The sequence below is a fragment of the Dreissena polymorpha genome, chromosome 11 (genome assembly GCF_020536995.1).
Source record: "Dreissena polymorpha isolate Duluth1 chromosome 11, UMN_Dpol_1.0, whole genome shotgun sequence".
Classification (NCBI taxonomy): domain Eukaryota; kingdom Metazoa; phylum Mollusca; class Bivalvia; order Myida; family Dreissenidae; genus Dreissena; species Dreissena polymorpha.
This window is the reverse complement of record NC_068365.1, coordinates 69,271,686-69,297,825: the sequence shown is the minus strand read 5'-3', so window position 1 is coordinate 69,297,825 and position 26,140 is coordinate 69,271,686. Positions and strand designations below refer to the sequence as shown.

The following is a 26,140-nucleotide window of genomic DNA, read 5'->3' as shown; positions in this document are numbered from 1 at the left end:
TATCATTCGTTTTAGTAAACTTCATACTTAAAATTATATAAGCCTTATGTTTTCACGTATGTATCGACCTTAAATACAACATCAATTGTTTCCATAAATTTTTCATCATCTTTGAAATTCCACGTGAGCCAATTTTGTAAATATCATTAGAAATAGCTTTTCTCCCTCAGTTCCGTGAGTAAGTCTCTAAAAAAGCGCTCGTCACTGATGGTAGAGCATTATCTGAAATATCATCTAAGTTATCACCAGTGTTAACATGTAGCGTATATTGTTCTTAGCGCTCGTCACTGATGGTAGAGCATTATCTGAAATATCATCTTAGTTATCACCAGTGCTAACATGTAGCGAATATTGTTCTTAGCGCTCGCCACTGATGGTAGAGCATTATCTGAAATATCATCTAAGTTATCACCAGTGCTAACATGTAGCGAATATTGTTCTTAGCGCTCGCCACTGATGGTAGAGCATTATCTGAAATATCATCTAAGTTATCACCAGTGCTAACATGTAGCGAATATTGTTCTTAGCGCTCGCCACTGATGGTAGAGCATTATCTGAAATATCATCTAAGTTATCACCAGTGTTAACATGTGGCGCATATTGTTCTTTAATATTACTAATTTAATTATTAATGACGTAATTCAAATTGATTGCATGATTGAAATACGTTAATATTTAAGATGGTAACATTAGAGACTGACCATATAAAAATACATCATTTGTACCATGTAACATTTAATTGTATCGTTTCTTTTATAGCCATGTCATTCTGAAGCTGTCAGTGTATCTACCCTCATATATCATACCTATCCTCGTGTCAATATATTGTAAACTTGACAATGGTCTGTAATGTCAGTGAATGATATCAGTAATATAGCAATGGAATGTCCATTTTACCATGTGCATAAAAGGGTATTCACAGTGAACAAAACGTATATAATGAAAGTAATTCATGTCCTCAAAAGCGTTAATGTGAAATATAACAAGAGCACCGCCTTGCGGGTGCAGACCGCTCATCTATTTTCTTTTTAAAGGTGAAGGGACTCTCATTTTCAATCACAAAGGAGGGAGGAGTGGAGTGAAGAGGGGTGTATAGTGTGGGGTTGTGGACATTTATTACATTATCTTCCAAAAAAGCGAAAAAAAAAAAAAAAAATCGGGGGGGGGGGGGGGTTTGGGTGCGATGGTTGGACGGTATTTCAAACATAACCGTTTTAAAAAAAAAATGGGGGGGGGGGTATAGTGTGAGGGTGTGGTGATAATTTGTGAGATGATCTTAAAAAAAAAAAAAAAATCAAAAAAAAAAAATTGGGGGTGGGGGGTGGGGGGGTGGGGGGGGTGGGGTGGGGGTATAGTGTGAGGGTGTGGTGGTCATTTGTGAGATGATCTTAAAAAAAAAAAAAAAAAAAAAAATTAAGGGGGGGGAGGGGGGAGGGGGGGGGAGGGGGGGAGGGCACGGGGGATGGTTTGGGTGAAGTCTATTGTGGTATGTCAGGTAAGAGTAGTTTCATCAAAGTATCAATCAAATCTAATCATAAATAAAGAAGTTATGGCAATTTTAGCAAAATTTAATAATTTGACCTTGAGAGTCAAGGTCATTCAAAGGTCAAAGTAAAATTCAAGTTGCCAGGTACAGTAACCTCATGATAGCATGTAAGTATTTGAAGTTTGAAAGCAATAGCCTTGATACTTCGAGTGGATCGAAACACAAAATTTAACCATATATTAAAAGTTACTAAGTCAAAAAAGGGCCATAATTCCGTAACAATGACAACCAGAGTTATGAAACTTGTCCTTTTACTGTACCCTTATGATAGTTTGTGAGTGTTCCAAGTATGAAAGCAATATCTATGATACTTTAGGGGTAAAGTGGACCAAAACATAAATCTTAACCAAATTTTCAATTTTCTAAGTATAAAGGGCCCATAATTCCGTCCAAATGCCAGTCAGAGCTACATAACTTTGCCTGCACCGTCCCCTTATGATAGTTCATAAATCTTGCAAGTATGAAAGCAATAGCTTTGATACTGTAGGAATAAAGTGGACCTAAACACAAAACTTAATCAAATTTTCAATTTTCTAAGTATAAAAAGGGCACATAATTCTGTCAAAATGCCAGTCAGAGTTACATTACTTTGCCTGCACAGTCCCCTTATGATAGTTAGTAAGTGTTGCAAGTATGAAAGCAATAGCTTTGATGCTTAAGGAATAAAATGGACCTAAACACAAAACTTAACCAAAATTGTCAATTTTCTAAGTATAAAAAGGGCACATAATTCTGTCAAAATGCATGCCAGAGTTATCTAACTTTGCCTGCCCAGTCCCCTCATGATAGTAAGTAAGTGTACCAAGTTTGAATGCAATAGCATTGATACTTACTGAGAAAAGTGGAACTAAACGCAAAACTTAACCAAAATTTTCAATTTTTTAAGTATAAAAAGGGCACATAATTCTGTCAAAATGCATGCCAGAGTTATCTAACTTTGCCTGCCCAGTCCCCTCATGATAGTAAGTAAGTGTACCAAGTTTGAATGCAATAGCATTGATACTTACTGAGAAAAGTGGAACTAAACGCAAAACTTAACCAAAATTTTCAATTTTTTAAGTATAAAAAGGGCACATAATTCTGTCAAAATGCACGCCAGAGTTATCTAACTTTGCCTGCCCAGTCCCCTCATGATAGTAAGTAAGTGTACCAAGTTTGAATGCAATAGCATTGATACTTTCTGAGAAAAGTGGACCTAAACGCAAAACTTAACCGGACGCCGACGCCAACGCCAACGCCAACGCCAACGCCGACGCCGACGCCGACGCCAAGGTGATGACAATAGCTCATAATTTTTTTTCAAAAAATAGATGAGCTAAAAATGAATTATGCAAATTAAATGAGGTTATCGTAAATACATAATAGCTAACTTTATTATTGTTATGTTGTAAAGCTGGTAATAGTCTGTAATGCTAGTGAATGATATCAACAATATAGCCATAAAATGTATATTTTATGATGTGCATAAAAGTGTATACGCAGTGAACAAAACCTATGAAATAATAGTAATTCGGGTCTTTCTCATAGATGATTTCCACCATTGAAATGAAATATTCAAATAAAGTGAGGTTGTCGTAAACACAATTTAAATATATTTTGTATTGTTATAAACTATCCATTGAAATAAATGAATTAACATATAATGAACAGTGTGACTGAAGATCTTTAATCAAAGAGTGTTATCCACTATAGATTGTTTAACAAAATGGTTGCGAAAGTTAATTTATTCCGGAGGCTTAATTTTGGATTGCCACCCTTGCAAATACACTTGTATACCGGTCTAAACATAATTCTTACAAGACATCAGTAGATTTTTCTATTTGCAGAGCCTTAATACAGCTTGTTTTAAAGACCATTAACACTGAGACTCAAACGTGAGTCTTAGTTCTAAGTGAGGGACAAAGAAATTTTGATAGGAAATCAAGTTAAGAACATTAAATGAAGTTAGTAAACTATGGGCAAGTAAAATGAAGTAATAAAGGGAAAATTTAGTTTAAAAATAAAATTTTGTTTCGAAAGAAAAATCTAAATAAGAATGTATTAATTAAAGTAAAATGTAGTGATCAAGGAAAATTTACTTAGCAAAGGAAAACGTTCTATAAACGTTAAATGTGTTATTAAAGTTAAACATAATTAGGAAATGTAACTGAATTTGCAAAATAAAACAGTAAAAAGTAGAACGTTGTTAGAAAAGTAAAAAAAAATATATTTGGATATTTAAATGCAGTACGAAAAGAAAATGTAGTTATGAAAGAAAAATAAATATGAATGCGAGATGAATCAGAATGTGAAATGTAGTTAGGTCAGTAAATTGCGCATTAAAATGTACATGTACATGTTGTTAGGAAGGTAAACTATAGTTAGAAAAGCTAAATGTACTATGAAAGTTAAATGTAAGAAGGAAAGTGAAATGTACTAGGGAAATAAAATGTAGTTTATAAATAAACATGTTAAAGGATAAAGAGATATGTTTAGAAAAGTAAAATGTATTTATGATAGTAAAATGTCTTTAAAAAGGGAAATAAAATCATGAAATTGACATGTTTTATGTATGTTAGGTGTAGTTAGGAAACTGACATGTAGTAAAGGGAGGTTTTAAAATAGTATAGAAAGTGAAATGTATTCTGGCAAGTCAACTGTAGTAAAAGAAAAGTAAAATGAAGTTCTCGTTACAACACAAAGAAACATATATGAAATCGTTAAATAAAAACTGAATTTCGTTCTAAATTGAGACTTTTACACTACTGGGGTTATACCTATGGGTGTTTACTGGCCGTTTAAATAACGATAAAAAAAACAAATCCCGCACAGCTATCGAATGCAACGCATCTAAGTGAATACAATCTATTGACACGCAGCTATTGTGTACATTCATTGAAAAGGATGTGATTTAAATGAACTTTTACATGTACGATTGCCGTTTATCAAATGTGTTTACATCTACTCACATATTTGTGAATTTGCCATCAATCAACGTAAAGGTCATAAGGTTTCATGTTCAATCATCGGAGGGGAGTTGATTTGTCTCTCCTTTTTCAATAATTTAGTGTAATTAAAGATTGTTTATTATTCATGTTCGTAAAGGTTTCATGTAATGTCACGATATGTTCACAATTGGTCTAATTTTGATTATATGTCGTGCTTCGAGAGTGAACAAGACCGTGTTTAAGAGTGTCAAATATGTTCACGGGTGCCACTTAAGGAATTGAGCGTTTGATGTGAAGTGCATAATTTCCTTTTCACGTCAAAATATTGTATACAAGTTGAAAAGTCCCTAAATATTTGCGGCATATATTTACAATAATGGCATAGAATGGGCGTAATACCATGAGCTCAAAATAGTTTGACAGTTAACAATACTGATTGAATATTTAATAATTCCTGATAGGTAATGTAAACAAGTGAAATGAGATATCCAAGTTACCTGAAGTATCGTGTTATTATAATTATAATACAAACACATCAATAGTGTTACACAAATACATCAATTACTTAAACGATTTAGATGACACTGAATTTTAATGCAGATCGTTAATCGTAGACTACGAAGAATGAGTGATTTCAAACAACTGTAAACTCATTTATATTCTTCGACATGACAATTTCGTGTTGTTATGTTGTTTCTTTTTTTAAAAGTATGACTTTTTTATCGTAGACACGTAAATTTGTTGATTTCTAATTTTTGAAAAATAAGGACTTTGCATCGTCATTTTTCGATGTGTTTGAGTTAAATTCAAAGATCGGTCAACACACGTCAAATAATTAGTTTACAGTAGCAGTAGCAGTAGCAGTAGTAGCAGTAAAGAAAAGTGTGATTGAAGATCGTGAATCAGATTGTAACTACGATAAAAGTATTTATAAAATGCTTGCAAAGTGATTTCATTTTGGATTGCTGCCTTTCGAAATACCTTGTTTATTTACTGAATTCTGAATATTTGTAAACCATATAAATTGCAGCGCAAAAATTAGTTTTTGTTCTTAGTGGAGGAAAGATACATACAACAATTAGGAAAGTAAAATATAGTTTGGAAAGTAAACTGAGTTAAGGGAAGGAAAGTAAAATTATTTCAAGAAAGTAAAATGTAGTTAGGACTGTGAAAGAGTGTTTCGATGACATGTCGAGCTCAGTTTGATGACATTTGGAGCTTATTTTGATGATATATCAGGCTTGTTGCATGACACGTCGAGCTAGTTTTGACGACATGAATTTCCAGTTTATCAACATATTTTGCACGTGTGTGAATAAAACTAATGTTTGAAGAGTTGCCTATTTACATGATGCTTATATTACAATTTAGCTTTTGATAGGATGTGTTTTGGTATTTGGGTGCACCACGAGACATGATGCTTATTTGACAATTTAGCTTTTGATAGGATGAGTTTTTGGTATTTGGGTGCACCACGAGACATGATGCTTATTTGACAATTTAGCTTTTGATAGGATGTGTTTTTGGTATTTGGGTGCACCACGTGACATGATGTTTATTTGACAATTTAGCTTTTGATAGGATAAGGTTTTGGTATTTGGGTGCACCACGTGACATGATGTTTATTTGACAATTTAGCTTTTGATAGGATGAGGTTTTGGTATTTGGGTGCACCACGAGTGTTGATTTAGAGCACCACGAGTGTTTGAATTAGAATCATTGTTTTTTGTCGAGCGTGAAATAGATATTATTCAAGATCTATCAGTTGTGGTAAAACCTTAATCCGGTAAATTTCAAACAGCGATTTCAATATGTAAGTTTCACCTGTACATGTTGAAACAACCGTTTCACCTATTTTATGCATTTAATCATATCACTGACTGTTCAACGTGAACTTTCTCTACATTTGTCACGGATTTTTAAAAGTTAGGTTAGGAGTTCGAATATTCAAACCTCAATTGGGGAACTTCTATAATCTCTCTCTTATAAATAATGGTCTTGTTATTATCTATGTACGTTAATATTTGTGTTCATTTATTTAGTGAAAGTCTAGTTTCGATGAAATCTCGGACATGTTTTGATGATGACATGTCAGGCTTGTTTCGATGACATTAAGTACATGTTCATCAACATATTTCGCGGTTGTATAAAACAAAAACATAACCCTTTTAAGACTGTTTACCCGATGAGATCGGATGATTGAGATTGTATAGGTCGATTTGGAGTATATGGATGCAATTCGTGTGTTTATTTAGATCCATTGGTATTTTGTCGAGCACGAAATACGTATTTATTCAATATAAGTAATTCGCGGGTAAGACATAATCTGGTGTATTTATGCCAGCACTGAAAAAAAGTGTTGGGTTTTTAAAAACATTCTATTCATAGACTTTAACTAACATATACATAAAAGACCGCATGGAAGTATGTTGCCAGGAGTTTTCACGTACCGAAAATCTAGTGTCGCACACAACAGCCATCTTGTACATGTTACGTCATCATATTACGTCATCATCTTACTCATTGTGTACACACCGGTCTTACTGACAATAACGTAGTGACGTCACCATCTATGTATAGAATGCCATCTTACTTACAAGTCAAATGTCTAAGTACAATGTACGTCATTTTTTTTAAATGTCTTGTCCGAGCACTATGTCCCCCATGTATAGACGGGTTTTGAACAAACATGGTTGCCCATATGAGCCTCGCTCTGTGAAAACGGGATTTAATGCATATACGTAAAGTGTCGTCGCTGAAAAGCCTGCACATTCCACACAGGCTAATCAGGGACGAACCTTATCATTTCAATTGACTTTTTGTTTAGAAGAGACTTCCTTAAAATGAAAATGTATATGAAATAATATGGAATGACACTTCACGTACATGTTTAGTCTAGTTTTATCAGGGTCAATATCAATCTCCACTCAGAGTTGTCGTTCCTTGCATACAATCTCTGCCATCACATGAAAATCCTACCAGATTTGGTAGGATTTTATTTCATTGGTTTGGTATTATATTATGAAAAGTAGTGTCATTTTCTTTTACATTCCGAAAAAAAGTTTATAAGTTTAGGTTCATTATTTAAAAAAATACCTAGCTTAAAAAAGTAAAAATAACAACGGTTGACTTATTGCACCACGTGGCTAGGCTATCATCACGTGGTTGGTTATGAAGGCATGTATTTGATCCAGCTATGCTGGTTCCCGTCAAATCTCAGGGAGGAGGTTGGGTCAATAAATGATTGAGACTCCAATGTAAAAGTATAGAAAGTCCGAGCTCTTAGCAAGCCGTGGTTGGACTCCAAAATACCTTGGCCAAAATTTCATACGGGAAATGTGAGGTCGGCGACGGAACAGAAGAGACCTTTAAATGCAATGTCATACATTGAGTTCAAAGATCAAAATACAGCAGCTCATTGTCAAAGCTTTACATATGCACCCATTCGTCAAGTTTGTGGATGTATCACCATCAGTTATTGTTCTATTTAGTATTGGCTAAACATAAACATTTTAAACAAAAACAAAAGTGTTTCTCGTTGTGAATATATAAAGTAACAACGTTGTTAGTTATGTACATGAATCATGAGGCTGAGTTTTTTACCCATTTATTCCTAGTGGACTCTCCCATCCTTCTAAACTGGATCAATTTATTTCTAAAAGTAGGGATGTCTTGTATATTTATTTCTATATTTAGAATATTTCTTACAGAAATTTCTTTGAGCATCATGCGGCGTCTCATCTGTGTCTACGCTGTTTACAAAGGTCTTTTTTCTAGACGTTAGGCATAAATGGGTTAAAGATACGAGCGTAAAAATTAAGGAAAAGTCGTGCTTTTACTACACACTGTACACATGCAAAGCTTGTTAATAGAGCCAATATAAACTGAGTTCTGCGAAGTTCGCTAAATACGAGTATATCACTTCATATCACTTTTATCACAAAAATGTTTGTTTGTTTAGTTAGGATTTTCGCCGTTTTCAATAGTATTTTAATCATACATTTCAATTGAGATACGGAGTAAATGAACTAGAAAATATGTTAATTTCATTTTCTCTCTAAAAAGAGGACTCCATGTGATCTGTATACTTATGATTTAATCCGGCATTGATTTTATTTCTATTCAACAAGAACTTTTTATCATATCATTAAACGCAACTGAATTGCGAACTATGACTGATATATTCATCCGTTTTTTTCTTTATATCACCATTTCAAAACATTTCAGTGTTCAAAGTTACCCCATTTATGACTAAAGTCTAGAAAAAGGCCTTGGCAAACAGCGTTGACCTAGATGAGCCGACGCATGCTTCGGCGTCTCATCAGGGTCTGCGCTGTTTGCTAAAAGGAATTTCTTTAAGAAATATTCTAAATATAGAAATAAAAATAATAGACATCCCTAATTTTGAAAAGAAATTGGTCTAATTTAGAAAGATGGGCGGGTCCACTAGGCATAAATGGGTTAAAGGACTGTCCCTGATCCAATATTTGATTGAAATTGATAGATTCGATTTTTACATGTACTCCATGTTTTTGAAGAATGCATTGATTGGCGGATTGCAACTGGTAAACAAATGAGTCTCGCTCGGGGAAAACGGGACATGCGCAATAACAATCAGCTTCCTGAATTCATTCGAACCTCGTCCTATGAAAACGGGGCTTAATGCATGTACGTAATGTGTTGGACCAGATTATCATGTAGAGTCCACACAGGCTAAGCAGGGACATCAATTTCCGCTGTTATGGTATTTTTTTCTTCTTTGCAAAAATCCAATTTAGTCGGAAAATGTCGGACTGCACAGACTAATCTGGGACGGCACTTATCGCACATGCATTTTGGTTCTTTTTCCAGCAGCTCGAACTCAAATATATAATGGTGTTTTATAATTGCTTTAAATAAGACAATGTTCTTTGTCTGAAATCCGCTGTATTGAATGCTATTAAATCATTTGATTAACCCTAATTTTGAAATTCTGTTTTCCGGAAAGAATACTTATGAAAATAGTACAGTAAAAGGCATATTTCGTTCAAACTTTTTAGGTAAAAGTTGGTCATGCTTTAAAATTTGCCCCCGAAAACATGGAGTTTTTATTTCCATACAAAATATCGTAATCGCGAATGTTACGTGACGAATATAAAAGAATAACGTCATTTGATGTGTATCGCGTGTTCAACGTGCTCCTTTCTTTATCTTCTTCTTCGTCTTCTTCTTCGTCTTCTTCTTCTTCTTTTTCTGTAGTTTTCGTGTTTTTTTTCATGTTGTAGTTTAATAACAGACAACGATGTATATATAGAATATCAGTAAATTACAAATATATTTATTCGACACTAACCTTTTTCCTCGCTTAGCAAAACTGCTTTCTAGAAATAAAAGATCCGTTGTTGTTTTATGCAAATTAATGTAAGTTTCTAGTTATGGCTACCTTAACTTGAAATGTCATTTTTATTTAATATGTTCGGACTTCAAGTGACCACATCCCGTTCCTATATATATCACCAATGTTGTCATTTCCGCATTTTGTTTGCTATGTAAAATGGCCGTAAAACGGACCCGATCCCAAACCGAAGTTAGAAAACAAAATTCCACCCCCCCATGTTTTTTTAACCCATTTAAGCCTAGCGTCCTGAAAAAAGGACATTGCAAACAGCGTAGACCCAGATGTGGCGTCTCATCTGGGTCTGCGCTGTTTGCTTAAAGGAATTTCAGTAAGTAATATTCTAAATATAGAAGTAAATATACTTGACACCCCTAATTTTGGAAATAAATTGATCCAATTTAGAAGGATGGGAGAGTCCACTGGGCATTAATTGGTTAATATAAGAGTGTCTTATGACTTATAATTATTATAAAGTATATCTCAATTTTATTTTTTAAACAACCTAAAGAATATATAACTATAATTTATATGATTTTATCCAAAATGACCAGGAAAAGACCTGTTGTGTCAATATTTGTTGACAAAAAAATTCCAATTTGGTTCTTTTTGTCGAAAAAATCCCGATTTTTTCACTTGTATCGATTAAAAAATCCCCATTTGACAAGGCTGGGAAAAAACCGTTTCCATATTGTAGTCATGATAAGTTTTCAAATAAATTACATCATTACATTCGTTGGGAGGATAGTTCGTGCATTTTTTACTATTTCGTTGACACGAAACTTCGTGGATTTCAGATTTTGGGAGGAATATTCGGCGGTCATTTTCCTATAAGTTTGTGTTAAAGTTTTGTATCGGTCAATCTAGGTAGTCAATGAAAATTATTGTCCAATGAAACATATGGCATCCTAGAAAAGTATAGATCTTTGCCTAAAATCAAAATCTAAAATATAATCCTCAGATAGATCCATATTGTGAAACCTCAAATAAACCTAGATCTTGACTGAAAGGCCTGATTGAGATTCTGAGAACCTTTTTTGTTCATCCAAATCAGAAGTCATATAAAAATATGGGTTGATCTAATATTAATCCCTGATTTCAATCATGAGCCCTGTTTTGTCATGAATGTAAGGCCAATTCACGCTACGTTTTGATTTTTGCCGTTTACATTTTGAGACCTTAATAATCAGAATATCCTTAAAATAAACTGCACTTGAAAAAAAAAGACAATTAAAATAAGCCAAAGATTTCTGTGCTTAGCATTGGTTGCTTCCTCGAAAAACACGTTCAAAAAGTTAATATCTCTTATGATGTTCAATCAAATATTGATCTATCCGATTAACTCTTAAAGGGGCCTTTTCACAGATTTTGGCAAGTTTTGAAGTTTGTCATTAAATGCTTTATATTGATAAATGTAAACATTGGATACAAAAAGCTCCAGTAACATGCGAGAATAAAATTTAAAAAAGAAAACAAATGTAACCCTCAGCAGGGCTCGAACCACTGACCCCTGGAGTCCTGGAGTAAAAAGTCTACCACTTAGACCACTCGGCCATTCTTCCGAATACAATGCCAGATGTATTTTATACTTTATATAAGCAATCCTCGTAGTTTCACAAAATATTACGACAACAACAGAACTCTTCAAATTATTAATTCGTTTCGCGTTGCAACGCTTTATAATTTTCGGGGTTTTAAATCGTCAAAAGATGCATATAATGGATATATTAGAGCATGGTAAATGTTCAGTATTACTGTTTCCTCCCAAATATCATAACTAAAACGAAAATTTGCGAACCTGAATAACTTTTTTTCAATTTAGTCTGTTTACCAAAACGTAAAAAGGCCCCTTTTAATGCGGAAAAAAATATACAGACAAGTGAGTTATTATTTTTAAAATGTTCCTTTCAGATAAAATTTGCTCATAATTGTCTTGCTTTTAATTTCCATTGTCCGCTTTCATCCATTTTAGTGTCCGCAAATAGTATTTTAAAGCTCCCAGCATTGTGATGCCAATTGTCCACCAATCGTATTAAACGCTCTCAGCGCTTTGATTTTCATTTCAGCCACCGACGGTGAACGACCTGCCTCGCAACATTTACGTCGGCAATCTGGAGACCCAGGAGCGGTACCTGTACACTCTCAACGTAACAGACCCCGACGCGGACGCCTTCGCCTGTTCCCACACCATCACGTATAACGACTCCATCAGCACAAACAGAGAGTTTGTTCTGCGAGAGGATACCACTACCAAAGGTTTTGATTTAATGAGTCTCGTGCTGATTAATCTGTGTTTTTGAATGCATATGCTTATCTGGGACTACACTTTCAGCCTAAACTGAACAGGCTCAGTGCTCACTCTGGCCTTCAGAAAATAATAGCCATATTTTTTTTCCTTAAAAAAATAATAGCCAAAACATATGCGGACTTTTCCGCAAAACGGTACTGAAGGCAAAAAGAAAGAAAAAACCATGAATCTCATTTTATCTATGTTTTATTAAATGTATATCTATTGATTTAAGTTATAATATATATATATACTCAAAAACAAGCATAATATCAGTGTGTCATTTTCTTATAAATATTATCATGGCTTTACAATAAAGAATAAAATCAATGTTGTGGGTGTGACTTAACAAACCAGATCTCAGCTACAGTTACATACACATAAGAATTAAGGGCAGAGGCCCCAACCCACCCAGAGCACTAATTATACTATTTTTTATAGTTTTTCCAATTGCAATTTTTGGTGAATACTAGAAATATTATAAACCACACCTTCCGTATCACCGCATGTGTATACGTCATTCTATTTTTGCTGTTATGAACTTCGAAAATAAATCATAATGGACGAAAAAAAATACAGTATCCGAAAACGGTAATCCGAAAAATTGTACGCGTTTTGCACATGAAATATGCATAATATAAAATATTAATATGCATAATCTAAAATGTGCATATCGTTCGACTACTTTATCTCTTAATACGGCGTTTGCCATCGGCCGCAATATTGTAGGCAGAGGCCAATATCACTTGTAAATGATTTATTCTAAAAATAACACTTTCGCAATGCCGATCATGTTTACATCAATTAACGTCACAGCGCGTGAGTTAAAATACACCACCTTAGTGTAATTCCAAACACGTGTTTCGTTAAAATTAGCTGACCATGGCATATGCCGGGTCCCTTTGAATTGGGAAAACCAGGTTACCTGGTTAAAAATTGGAATCATTATGTTAAAGCAGACGACAAACAGCGGTAATTACGGGGATAATTAGTTGATGGCGATTAAATAATTATTTCATCAAGCAATGTTCAACGTAATCTAATTGCAGAAAAAACGGCGTGCAAAACAAAACCAGCCAACAATATTAGCGGCGATTTTCAATAATGACGATAAAATAATAATTGGCGAAAAATTAACAAAGATCTAACAGTTACCGATAACTGGTAAAGCACAGGGAGATTAAAGACGTTTTTTCCGAAATATATCACTGCTGTCGGACACTGATTGAGAAAAATGCTCTAGGCCACAATGTCGCAGAAGTTATTGACGCGTGTATGACAATACACAGGGTCGAGTGTGTACACAGGTAATCTCGTTATCGATTTTTCCTGCTTGATGGCCCGATTTGCAGGCGTTTCGCAATCGCGGGACAACATTTAGTGGCAATTTGTTTTTTTATGTAGGCGGATAAAATAATCGCCATTTTTTCTAGACAATTTTAAGAAATAATAGCCAGTTGGATAAAATAATCGCCATTGGCGATAATGTCTGGCAGCAGCGTGAGCACTGAGGCTGACTGCACAGGTTATTCAGGGTCGACACATTACACACATACACTAAGTCCGGTTTTCACAGAACGAAGCTTGAGTTTTTCAGGGAATTGATTGTTATTATGGTTCTACTAATGATGACAATGGTGATGATGATTATGCTGATACTATTAGTAATTGAGACGATATTTCAATGATGATTTTGCTGAATATAATGATTGACTACGACGACGAGGACAACGAAAACTAGGACGACGACAACGAGGACGACGACGATTATGATACTGATGATGAAATTATGATAATTGCATAGGGTTTTTAATTTTAAATTAAATTTGAAAAGTAAATAATACTTGTCTTTCTTATCCATTGACAGAATGGAAGTTTTATATTCGGGCGGGCGCTCTGCCAAGCCCAGACAACACAAAACCCTACATCAACACCATAGAATGCACGGACTCGAACTCCGGTAGTAGTGGAAGGTACAACATTACCGTCCGTGCGGTGCATGACGAGTTACTTACCCTGCCGAACATTGCTGGTACTGCAAGTAAGTTATATACGAGTTACTTACCCTGCCGAACATTGCTGGTACTGCAAGTAAGTTATATACGAGTTACTTACCCTGCCGAACATTGCTGGTATTGCAAGTAAGTTATATACGAGTTACTTACCCTGCCCAACATTGCTGGTACTGCAAGTAAGTTATAAACGAGTTACTCATCCTGCCCAACATTGCTGGTACTGCAAGTAAGTTATATACGAGTTACTTACCCTGCTCAACATTGCTGGTACTGCAAGTAAATTATATACGAGTTACTTACCCTGCCCAACATTGCTGGTACTGCAAAAAAAGTTATATACGAGTTACTTACGCTCGTTTGATTATTGTCGGCTCAGGTACTACTAAGAAGTACCGAGGGTACTCGTGAGTCTACAACAATGTACTACGGGTACGGACAATACTGCGGGGTATACTGTCTGCACATCTGGTATTTTGAAGTAAAGTAGAGAGTACCCAATATACTTTCAAGTTGTACATGAGCCGATCATGACCGATTGAGCATTGCTTATCAGTACATCAGCACATTAACCCTTTGCATGCTGGGAAATTTGTCGTCTGCTAAAATGTCTTCTGCTGAATTTCTAAAATTAGCATTTTCTTCGATTTGTTTCAAAGAACACTATCAGAATAGCAAACAGTTTGGATCCTGATGAGACGCCACGTTCTGTGGCGTCTCATCTGGATGCAAACTGTTTGCAAAGGCCTTCAAAATCCGGTTCCCGCACTGAAAGGGTTAACTGACAGTAGTTATTTTGGAATAACTTAGCATGCCCAATATCGCTGTCTAAACGAAATTGTATCCTGGCTTACGGTGCTGGCTCATATGTTTATTTATAAACGTTGCACTAAATATAACGTTTTTAGCGATTAACTAATCTTTTAAAATCGCAGACATAAAAAGTAAGTACTCGAAGATCGGAAAGAGTTGTTAACTGTTCTAAAGAACACACCGTAACATGTTATCATGTTTCAAATATTTTTTTTTAATCTTAAAATCTGTTGACTTCAAGAGTAACGGCCCGATGGTCGAGCTCTGCCGTTTGTTATTGTAGTATCGAACATCCGAAATATCATACATGTATTTTTAGTACTACGGATTTTATAAATTTACAATTTCTGTTTATACATTATGCAGACGCCTTAAAGATCGACGCCATTTCAACGCTAAAAGGCAAAACGCTAAAGACGGCGAGCGCAAACAGTCGTGGGGGAAATTTAGTGGAATATAGCCTTGTCAGCGATCCCTCCTTTTCACCAGAATTCTTCACAATCGATTCAAGTAACGTGCAATTTACTTTATCCCTTCCAATTTTACTTATCTCAAATCTAATTTATAGTCATAAAAAATACAGTGCGGCAACCTTTATTTAGCACAAGTGCATATGAACACGACGAGTGTCAGCAAGGAGCAAATAAGCTTCACTCTCGGAAAACAGGGCTTAAAACATGTGCACTCCGCACAGACTTATAAGGATCGACATTTTCTAAGTCTCGTCTAAGCTAAAATCAATTTTATGCGAAAAGTGTCGTCCCTGATCAGCTCATGCGGACTGCACAGGATAATTTGGGACGGCTTTTACGCACAGGCTTTAAGCCTATTTTCAGAATTAGACACATGTATTCAATTATGTTCGGATGAAAATTTCTTTTAAAATTGCCTTAAAGACATCTTAACAAGCTACGTCTTCATCGTTCGCAGTATAAACCAGTTTATGCCTAGTGGACTCTCCCAACCTTCTAAATTGGATCAATTTATTTCCAAAATTAGGGATTTCTAGTATATTTATTTCTATATTTAGAATATTTCTTACAGAAATTCCGTTAAGCAAACAGCGCAGACCCAGATGAGACGCCGCATTTATGCGGCGTCTCATCTGGGTCTACGCTGTTAGCCAAAGCCTTTTTTCTAAACGCTATGCATAAATGGGTTAATCTAACCGGAAGTTAAACATTGCTGCAGGTAATGGGGTCATCAAGGCCAACAGGGACTTCAAGTATCTGGACTCGAGATACCCCACAGTTTACCTGACGATCAAGGCACACGACACTGTGGACTCAATAGACGTCTACGAAACACAGATCGTCCAACTCACAAGTAAGGATCAGCAGACGGTTTGTTGCATAAATCAACTTTAAGGAGTTGCCGGAGGATACCGGAGATAGTCGATGTATCACGAGTAAATAAAGTCTGCGTGAGGCTTAATCGTGATACATCGACCATCTCCGGAAGATTGATTTAAGCAACAAATCTTCTGATGTTCTAGAGAGCGCATGCGTGTTTCGTGTGTACCCAGCATTTGAAAATTTGATCCCTGCCTAATTATATAATTGTTGATGCTAGATTCCAACACTTTGATATTTTCCCCTGCATTTTATGGTACCCAGCATTTTGATATTGAGTCAATACGTTTTGATGTTGGATGCATGCATTAACATAATGGTAACCTGTATTTGAAATTGATTCACTACCTTTTGATCTCGGTTGCCCTCCTTTGTTTGTTTTGGTTCACTGCATTTTTTTAAGCTGAATTCCTTAATTCTGATTTTATATTACTATTTTTACTATATTTTATCTTGTTTGTTTTTCCGGAATATTTAAAGGGACCTTTTCACAGATTTTGGCATGATTTGAAGTTTGTCAATAAACGCTTTATATTGATGAATATTAATATTGGATATGAAAAGCTCCGGTAAAAAATCAAGAATAAAATTAATAAAAGTAGAAAAAGTAACCCTCAGCAGGGCTCGAACCACTGACCCCTGGAGTCATGGAGTAAAAAGACTGCCACTTAGACCACTCAACCATCCTTCCGTATACAATGCCAGGTGTATTTTATACTTTATATAAACAATCCTCGTAGTTTCACAAAATATAAAGACAACAACAGAACTCTCCAAATTATTAATTCGTGTCGCGTCGCAACGCTTTATAATTTTCAAGTTTTTTAATCGTCAAAAGATGCATATAAAGGTTATTTTAGAGCATGGTGAATGTTCAGTATTACTGTTTCCTCACAAATATCATAACTAAACGAAAATTGGCGAATCTGAAACAACTTTTTTCTATTTTGTCAATTTACCCAAACGTGAAAAGGCCCCTTTAATGCTGGAAATATGTTCATGTAATTGAGTGCCTTAAATGTTGATACTAGATTGATACCTGCATGTGGATTGTTTTTCTGAATGCTTGTAATGATATTTGACATTTTGATACTGGTTGATATTTGATTCGTGTACGTTAATAATGGATTCCAAATATTTAGTTTGTAAACTGATCTTTTTAAAAGTAAAAACACTCCGAGTTTTGGATACCGATGTACACATGTTGGTCGGAGTGCGTACTTTAATAATCATGTTCGAAACTTCGCTGAACATTTAACAGTGTATATAAACTTCTACCGCCTCATTCGACGCTGGGTTATATGACGCATGCCACTCCGTTTTTAGACCAGAACACCGTGCCTCGGATCGTCAACCTTGATCCTGGCCTGGCGGACTCCCAGCTCGAGTCGCTGGCCCTAGGGTCCGTCCTAATGACCTTGACAACCGAGGACCCGGACGCTTCGACGACTCTCACATACGCCTTCTCCTGTGTACCTCCAGACGGCAAGAACACGTTCACCATCGACACCAGTAAGTGTTACTCGTCTTAACACATTTATGCTTAGTGGACTCTCCCAGCCTTCTAAATTGGATCAATTTATTGCCAAAATTAGGGATGTCTAGTATATTTATTTCTATATTTAGAACATTTCTTACATAAATTCCTTTAAGCAAACAGCGCAGACCCTGATGAGACGCCGCATCATGCATCATCATCTCATCTGCGTCTACGCTGTTTGCCAAGGCCTTTTTTCTAGACGCTATGCATAAATGGGTAAAACGTTCATTTGAGGTTGCATTTGCGTAGTGGAGCTCTGTATGAGCCACGCAATAATCAAGAACTGGGCTTTATGCTCTCCGCTTGTGTTCGTTTAAAAGAAATCTGTTATCGAAAATCAAGTGTTAGCGGAAAACGTATTCTCAGATTAGCCTGTGTGGACTGCACAGGCTAAAATGGTATCGCACCTTACGCACATGCATTAATCCTATGTTACCCAGTGCGAGTCTGATGTTATTTGCATAACTATCTTGACCAGCTTGTTCAAGATCTTAACCGGTAAACAAATCTACAAGATTGACGTTTTTATGCTAATATCTCTTTCTGTTAAGGGGCCGTCAACCAGATTTCACGAAAAAAGAAAAGTTCTAAAATTCCGCAATTTTTTACAATTATTAGTTTATATTGATTAAAATAGCACGACTGGTATATTATATTACTTGAAAAGTTGTTAAGTTTTCATATTTTCAGTATATTCGGTAATAAAATTGTACTGTGTATGTGTACCAGGTAACTGCCAGTTAACTATAACTAACGCAAGTAGATTGATCCTCATCGTCACGTGGTAAACCTAGAAATGCAAATTGTGCATGCGTAGTGAATTGTATATATTGTATATATATAATGATCAATCTACTTGCGTTATTTTAAGTGTGCATGACGTTATGTCGCCTATGTTCGCGATGTACTGTCGATTTCACACCGCGAAGTTTTATATATAAATAAAATGATTTAGATTATAAACTACAAAAAATCGTTCACATTAATACATCAAATATTGTTTTACGTTTGTCATACACAATACATGCTCTAAACAACAACGTTCACTTATGTAAAATTCAAAAAGTCATGTGTGTATGTTTTTCAGACGGCAACGTGAAGCTCGCTCAGGCGCTAGATTACGAGACCGTGAAGACGTACACGTGTGGGTTTAACGTCAGCGACGGCACGGCCACGGGAGGTCCGTTCATGTACACGTTGACGGTGCAGGACGCCAATGAGGCCCCCTACTTCTCTGACACCATGTACTACGCGACGACGTCGGAAGGCGCCGTAAGTGGGAATTTAATCCATGTATGCCTAGTGGACTCTCCCATCATTCTAAATTGGATCAATTTATTTCCAAAATTAGGGATGTCTAGTATATTTATTTCTATATTTATACTATTTCTTACAGACATTCCTTTAAGGAAACAACGCATACCCAGATGAGACGCCGCATTATGCGGCATCTCATCAGGATCTACGCTGTTTGCCAAGGCCTTTTTTCTAGACGCTAGGCATAAATTGGTTAAAATAGCATTTCTATTTAAAATCTACGAAAATTTCGTACAATTGTTCGTTAAATAAACTTAACCAATTAAAAATCAGTTTTTCTTATGGCAATTGCCGACATTTCCACGTCAGATGTGGTCTGTTAAAATAGATGTTTGTAGATACAAATTGCTCCTTTCATATTATTGTTTTGCATATCTATTCATAAGACACATGAACACTAAAATGGTGTTCGTGTGTCGTATGAATAGATATATTCGCGGGAATTAATTGTGGGCACAAATAAATGAAAACGAGCATTTTGTATCTACAAAAATCTACCGTTTTATAGTCCTTGGACCTTTTACGCGTGTGTCTAATATTGCAGTTCGTAAGTTTGTCCTGTCATTCAGGATTGTAGGTTTCACATTTATTGCAAATGCGTCAATTTTTGCTGGACGGAATTTTGTCTTTTCAACCGGTAATGTAGGATTCGCACTAATTGCGCTTTCGTCAATGTTTTCAGGCCGGAAGTGTGTCCTTTGACCCGAGTTTCTCGTGCTCAGACCAGGACGTTACGGATGTATCGAAACTGACGTACGCGTTCAAGGCAGCGAATAACAGCAACAGGTAGGTGCGTTTAGGTCGCCGTTGCGTAGTGACCATTCCGAGACCGGGAGGTCATGGGTTCGATCGCCACTGTCGGAGCGATCTTTAGATCTCCCTCACAGATACTTATTATTGGTTCTACCAAAGACACGGACTCGAGGCTTCCGATGATATCGAGCTTAATAGGTTGAAACAAAGACTTCAGCCCAGTATTTTATATGTTATGCCCCCCCCCCCCCGAACACACACACTCGAAAAAGTACGATGCAAACAACTGTATGTAAGTGTTAAATAAAACAGTGCATGTTATGGAGGAACAGCTGCGTTATTTCTGTGTAATTATGCATAGTAATTTTACTTACTTTAGCATCATAGCATTGATTAATTTTACTTACTTTAGCATCATAGAATTGGTCAGTACATATTGAGCTGTGTGTAACATGTACTCGTCCTGCTCCGAGTTAAGGCCATTTAAAGTATTTCCGAAAAAGGCCTTTTCTGCGTTTTCCCCGTAAAACAGAAACGTCTTTTGATACAGCTACAAATGAACGGTCAATACCAAAAGAGGTGTTACATATCGTGGACAAGCCACGGTCAGCGAGTGTTTGGACATAGTAATGGTACATTAAATGTTTTACACACCAGACATTGCATGTACTTGTTTTCGGTCAGTTCTTAATTTTAACAAACTCCGCATTCTATTGGAGTCTATATGTGTACGCATTTCAGAGACTTTTTAGTTCCGGTCAAAGCAATAATTTACATATTATTCTGCAGTTACTAGGTCGTTGGCGCTATGGTCTTTTTAAGAACTACTAATATGAAGCTATTTATTTCTTTCACATGTTATCATCAGTTTTGACGTTAAAACTTGCAATCAGAACTATCGCGTGTTTTTAATTTGGTTTGTCAAAAGCAGCTATGACAGTAAGAATTATAGCGTGCTTTAATTTTGTTTTGCTATTTTTTTTAAGGGATCTTTTCACGGTTTGGTAAATTGACAAAATTGAAAAAAGTTGTTTCAGATTCGCAAATTTTCGTTTTAGTTATGATATTTGTGAGGTTACAGTATTACTGAACATTTACCATAGTTCAATATATCCATTATATGTATCTTTTGACGATTTGAAAACCTAAAAAATATAAAGCGTTGCAATGCGAAACGATTGAAATATTTGGAGAGTTCTGTTGTTGTCGTTTAAATTTACAAAACTACGAAGATTGCTTATATAACGTATAAAATACTTACACTGTATATACCCGGTGGAATACTTGAGAGGGCTAATGAGTTTTTACTTCAGACTAACTCCAGGATTCCGGGGGACACTGGTTCGAGCCCTGGTACCGGCTACTTTTTTTCCTTTTTTAATTTTATTCATGATTTTTTTACTGGAGCTTTTAAGATCCAATGTTTACATTTATCAATATAAAGCATTTAATGACAAACTTCAAAATATGCCAAAATCTGCGAAAAGGCCGCTTTAATATCAGCAGTAATAACGTTATAGTTTGCAAAGAGAAATTTGACTTATTTTGATTTATTGTTTTCGGTTTCCATCAGCAATTATGACGTCAAAACGTTCAATGCAATTTAGGACACGTTTTGTGCATTTGCGTCAGGTTTGCAATCAACACAGCCGGTGTAATGACGTTTAAGGAAAACTATGACGTCGATCAAAACGCTATGCCTTCAAGCGTCGTGTTGACGGTGTTCTGCGTTGACGCAGGAGGAACCACTGGCGTCAAGAAAACCGGGTCTACACAGGTCACCATCACGATTGCAGTATGTGAATTTATTTACCGTACTTCACCATGTATTACGCGCAACTATGTATAGAGCGTACCACCTTTTAAAATTAACATTAGGGAGATTTTAAATGCTCGTAATAATAATGGTAACGTATTGTTATATTATTTTTTGTTACGTTATAGATTAATCTATACCCCCTAAACATTGTTGAGGTATTATGTTTTGCCCTGTTCGTTGGTCCGCCACGCTGCTGTTATTGCCTCTTTCTTCGGTATATATTTAACAGTCTTTCTGAGGTAAGTAGCAATGCATGAATAATATGGACTGTCATTTCGTCGCATCAGCAAACAGCAAAATGCCTTGAGAGAAATAACTAACGATATTTTATAAGATCTGACGAATATTTCAGGATAACAACGACAACACGCCTACGTTCTCCTCGACGGCGTACACTTTTGACGTCACCTGCAACGTCGCTGGATCACAGATAGGTAAAGGATCACACATTTTTGTAAACTGGAATATGTTCAATGTTGGTGTCGCCATGTAGCGCAGTAGTAACCGGGCCACAAACCAAGCTTATTCGCACAATGAGCGTGTATCAACCACTTTATTAACCGGAGAATCTCAAATCACCAAAAGTATTTGTCGACCTTATATATACATGTAGATGAAAAGTTGCGTCTAAAACTATTGGCATGGTTTTTTGGTTTGACGTCATATTCGAGTTAACTGCTGCGTCCAAAATAATGTCCGAAAAAAACGAATGCCTCCTGTTTACAGGTTCCCTGCTAGTGACGGACGCGGATAGCGGAACCAATGCGGACGTGTCCTGTTCCGGCGCATCCGGTTCGTCCTCATCCGCCTACTACACAATCGGCGCGGACTGCAACATCTACTTGTCAAAGTCGCCAGACTTCGCAACCGGAACCACCGTAACGTACGTTGACGCTGAGCCATACTGTGCTTTCTAATGAGCCTCGTTCTTGGCGTAATGCACGTGTGTAAGGTGTGGCCCTAGATGAGCTTTTTCAGTTCGCACAGGCTCTTCAGTGATGGCACTTTCCGCCTTAACTGGACTTTCCGCAGATGTATAAATCCATGTTTTCCCAGAACGAGGCTCATTTTAAACCCTTCTGTGAAAACGTATTAACCCGTTATTATTTGGCTTCGGTTCGAAAACGCGTTTTATCATGTTTGGAAACAAATCATGATACATGCGGGGCTAATACAAATTAGGCGTAATGTTTCCCCATAGTAAGACATGGCGATGAAAAGCAGAAAACACATGATTTAAAGTCAAATATCGTAATAACCGATAACTTCGACGTAGCTGACTGGGAAGTCGCGGGTTCGATCCCCGCCGTGGGTGCGTTCTTTAGATCCCCTCTATAGATACCAAGTACTGGTTTTGTCCACGAAACGAACTCGAGAGCGCTTCAAAAAGTCTTCGGCTTTCGATTCAATCGCGCTTAAATAAGTAAGTTTTTACTTATAAAAGACTACTGATACGTAACGTAACGTATTATAGGTACGTCGCCACAGCCGTTGACAAGGGAGCCCCGGCTCGCACGGGCACGTCAACAATCAACGTGATCTTCTCGGGTTGTACGACAACCACATCCACTACGACCACGACAGGTTACAGTATACCTAATAATTGAGATTGCAATGCTATACTCTCTTAAAAAGTAATCTTGATTTACTGGAAGACAGGGTTTAAGTTCATGACACTCGTTTTGTTATTCTTTCCTCGACATTAGTGCAGTAAAAGCATATATGTATACCAAGAAATCACTTTTATGTTTAAAGATTGGAGCATACATATGGAACCTTGCTCCATGGCGGGTTACAATCAACTAAACGTAGCCGAAAAACGTTAAAAAAATCAGTTACCTTGATTCGTGTCAAGTTTTTTTCAGACTTCGACCATTTTTGAGTTCTAAAATATACATGGTTATATTCAGCTATGAATGGTCTGTAATTTATAGTCATCAGGGTACCTACGTTGATTTGTAAACTAAAGTTGAAGTTGTAACATTAAATTAAATGTTTCAATAAGCATATTGTGACGTACAGTGGCAACGACGACGGCGTACAGTTTCTTCGACCACAGCGAGAACATCGCGCTGTTCGTGATGTCCCTTCTTATGGGCCTGGCACTACTCGGCGGGCTGCTCTACTGCTGTCTGCGCATGTGCTGCGGCGTGTGCGGCGGCAGCGGCGGCGGCATGAGCAACATGTGCGACTGTCGGCAGTACGGGCGACAGCAGAGACGGGCTAGGTAGTAAAGCTAAGTGACCCATACTGTTTGTCACTGATTGTTTTTTAAGTTTAAAAATCATCAATGGTGCCAAATTATTTAATAATTCTAATTGAAATGTTATGTTTAACGTGGACAAGCTATTTTTTTTAATAAAGCGGTTTTTTTCAATTTGGGACTTCTCATACATGTTTCGTATTTAGTATGTATTAAGCACGGGGACGTAAAATACCGTCGCCAAAGAAAAATGACTTGAAAGATAAATGTGTTTTTTTTCCAGATACCCTCCAAGACAGGTCACCCCCGATGAGTAAGTTTATTTCAATAATAAATTAATTCTTTGAATGTGCAAACAACAGATATGGTGATTTTAGTACAAAGAGGTCATTAAAAAGAACGAAAATAAATCATTCAAACACATAATCCTTCAAATCATATTCATTTGCACTCCTCTATGCTATCTGCTAAAAGAGACACACAATCTGCGTATCTAAGATTTTTATTTTAATGAGATATACAAACAACGGACCGAACGTTCGAATTTGATATTAATTTATATGAATACGAGCGCTGCTGTTAGTTAGGTTGATCAAAACCAGCCCTGTTTGTAAAACATTTGGAAAGCTTTTTGACTCATGAAGCAGAAGCAACTGAAAAATAATTGAATGGCGATTGAGATGCAATTCATTGAGACAATTTGTTACGTATTCATAATATGAGACGCGTTCTGAGAAAACTGGGTTTAATGCATGTGCGCATAGTGTCGTCGAAAACAATAACAGCTAAATATATACTAGAGATTTGGTAAAGACTTGATTGCAATTTGTTAATATTTAGAAAGATAAAAACTCCCAAAAGACAAACATTCAAGCGATATTCACAACTTGTGACTTTATATGGTCATACTTCTACTAGTACTAATAACAATCCTGATATTCATGCAACGATATTTATCTTCTTTTCCTTTTATGTTCATTTCAGACCACCACGTAAGTATTTACTTGATTTTGTTTATTCTCAGTTCGACAGTCAGTCAAATATAATAGAAATACATCTCTTAAAAATTCGTTTTCAATTTTACTTATTTATAAATAACCTGAGTATTATCATTCTTTTAAAAACTATAGCCAATCGCGTTCAAGTTTTCTGTCGTCATCTCATTAAAACACTATATATATCACACGACACGTGTCTCGTTAATTTCAGGGAAGTACCGCCCCCCGTCCCCTCGCCAGCCGACTCCGCCCCCTAAGATCATAGAGCGCCAGCCGCAGTACATCCGGACAGTGGCGAGACCCATCTCGTACGGCCAGTTGTAAGTTGTTTGATTTATGTACATCTGAACATGTGAATTAAGCCTCGTTCTCGGAAAACTAGAACTTCAACCCTTCCAATTAAAAATTAGCCATACTATTTACTAGAACGTCAACCGTTCTAATTTACAGTACTATTAACTAGAACTTCAATTATTCCAGTTAACCGTACCATTTACTAGAACTTCAACCTTTCCAATTAACCCTACGTTTTACTAGAACTTCAACCTTTTCAATTAACCATTCTATTTACTAGAATTTCAACACTTCAAATTAACAAAACTATTAACTAGAACTTCAATCCTTCAAATTAACCATACCATTAACTAGAACTTCAACCCTTCCAATTAACCGTACTATTTACTAGCAACTTCAATCCTACCAATTAACCTTTCCTTTTACTAGCAACTTCAATCCTTCCAATTAACCGTACTTTTCACTAGCACTCAACCCTTCCAATTAACCGTACTATTTACTAGAACTTCAACCCTTCCAATTAACCATACTTTTTACTAGCAACTTCAGCCCTTCCAATTAACCGTACTATTGACTAGAACTTCAACTCTTCCTATCAACCGTACTATTAACTAGAACTTAGACCCTTCCACTTAACCGTACTTTTTACTGGAACTTCAACATTTTCAATTAACCGTACTTTTTACTACATCTTCAACCCTTCCAATTAACCGTACTATTTACTAGAACTTCAACCCTTCCAGTTAAGCGGAATATTTACTAGAACTTCAACCTTTACAATTAACCATACTATTTACTAGAACTTCAAATCTTCCAGTTAACCATACTATTTACTAAAACAATTCAATTAATCGTAATGTTTACTAAAACGTCAATTCTTCCAAAAACGTACTATTTACTCAAAC

At 36.2% G+C, this 26,140-nt stretch overlaps 1 protein-coding gene across 1 annotated transcript in view; it reads left to right on the top strand.

Annotated features, from left to right (window-relative positions):
• The window catches only part of LOC127851689 (protocadherin Fat 4-like), a 163,581-nt gene that overhangs the window by 10,909 nt on the left and 126,532 nt on the right, over positions 1 to 26,140 (top strand). The gene's annotated exons all lie outside the window — the stretch shown is intronic.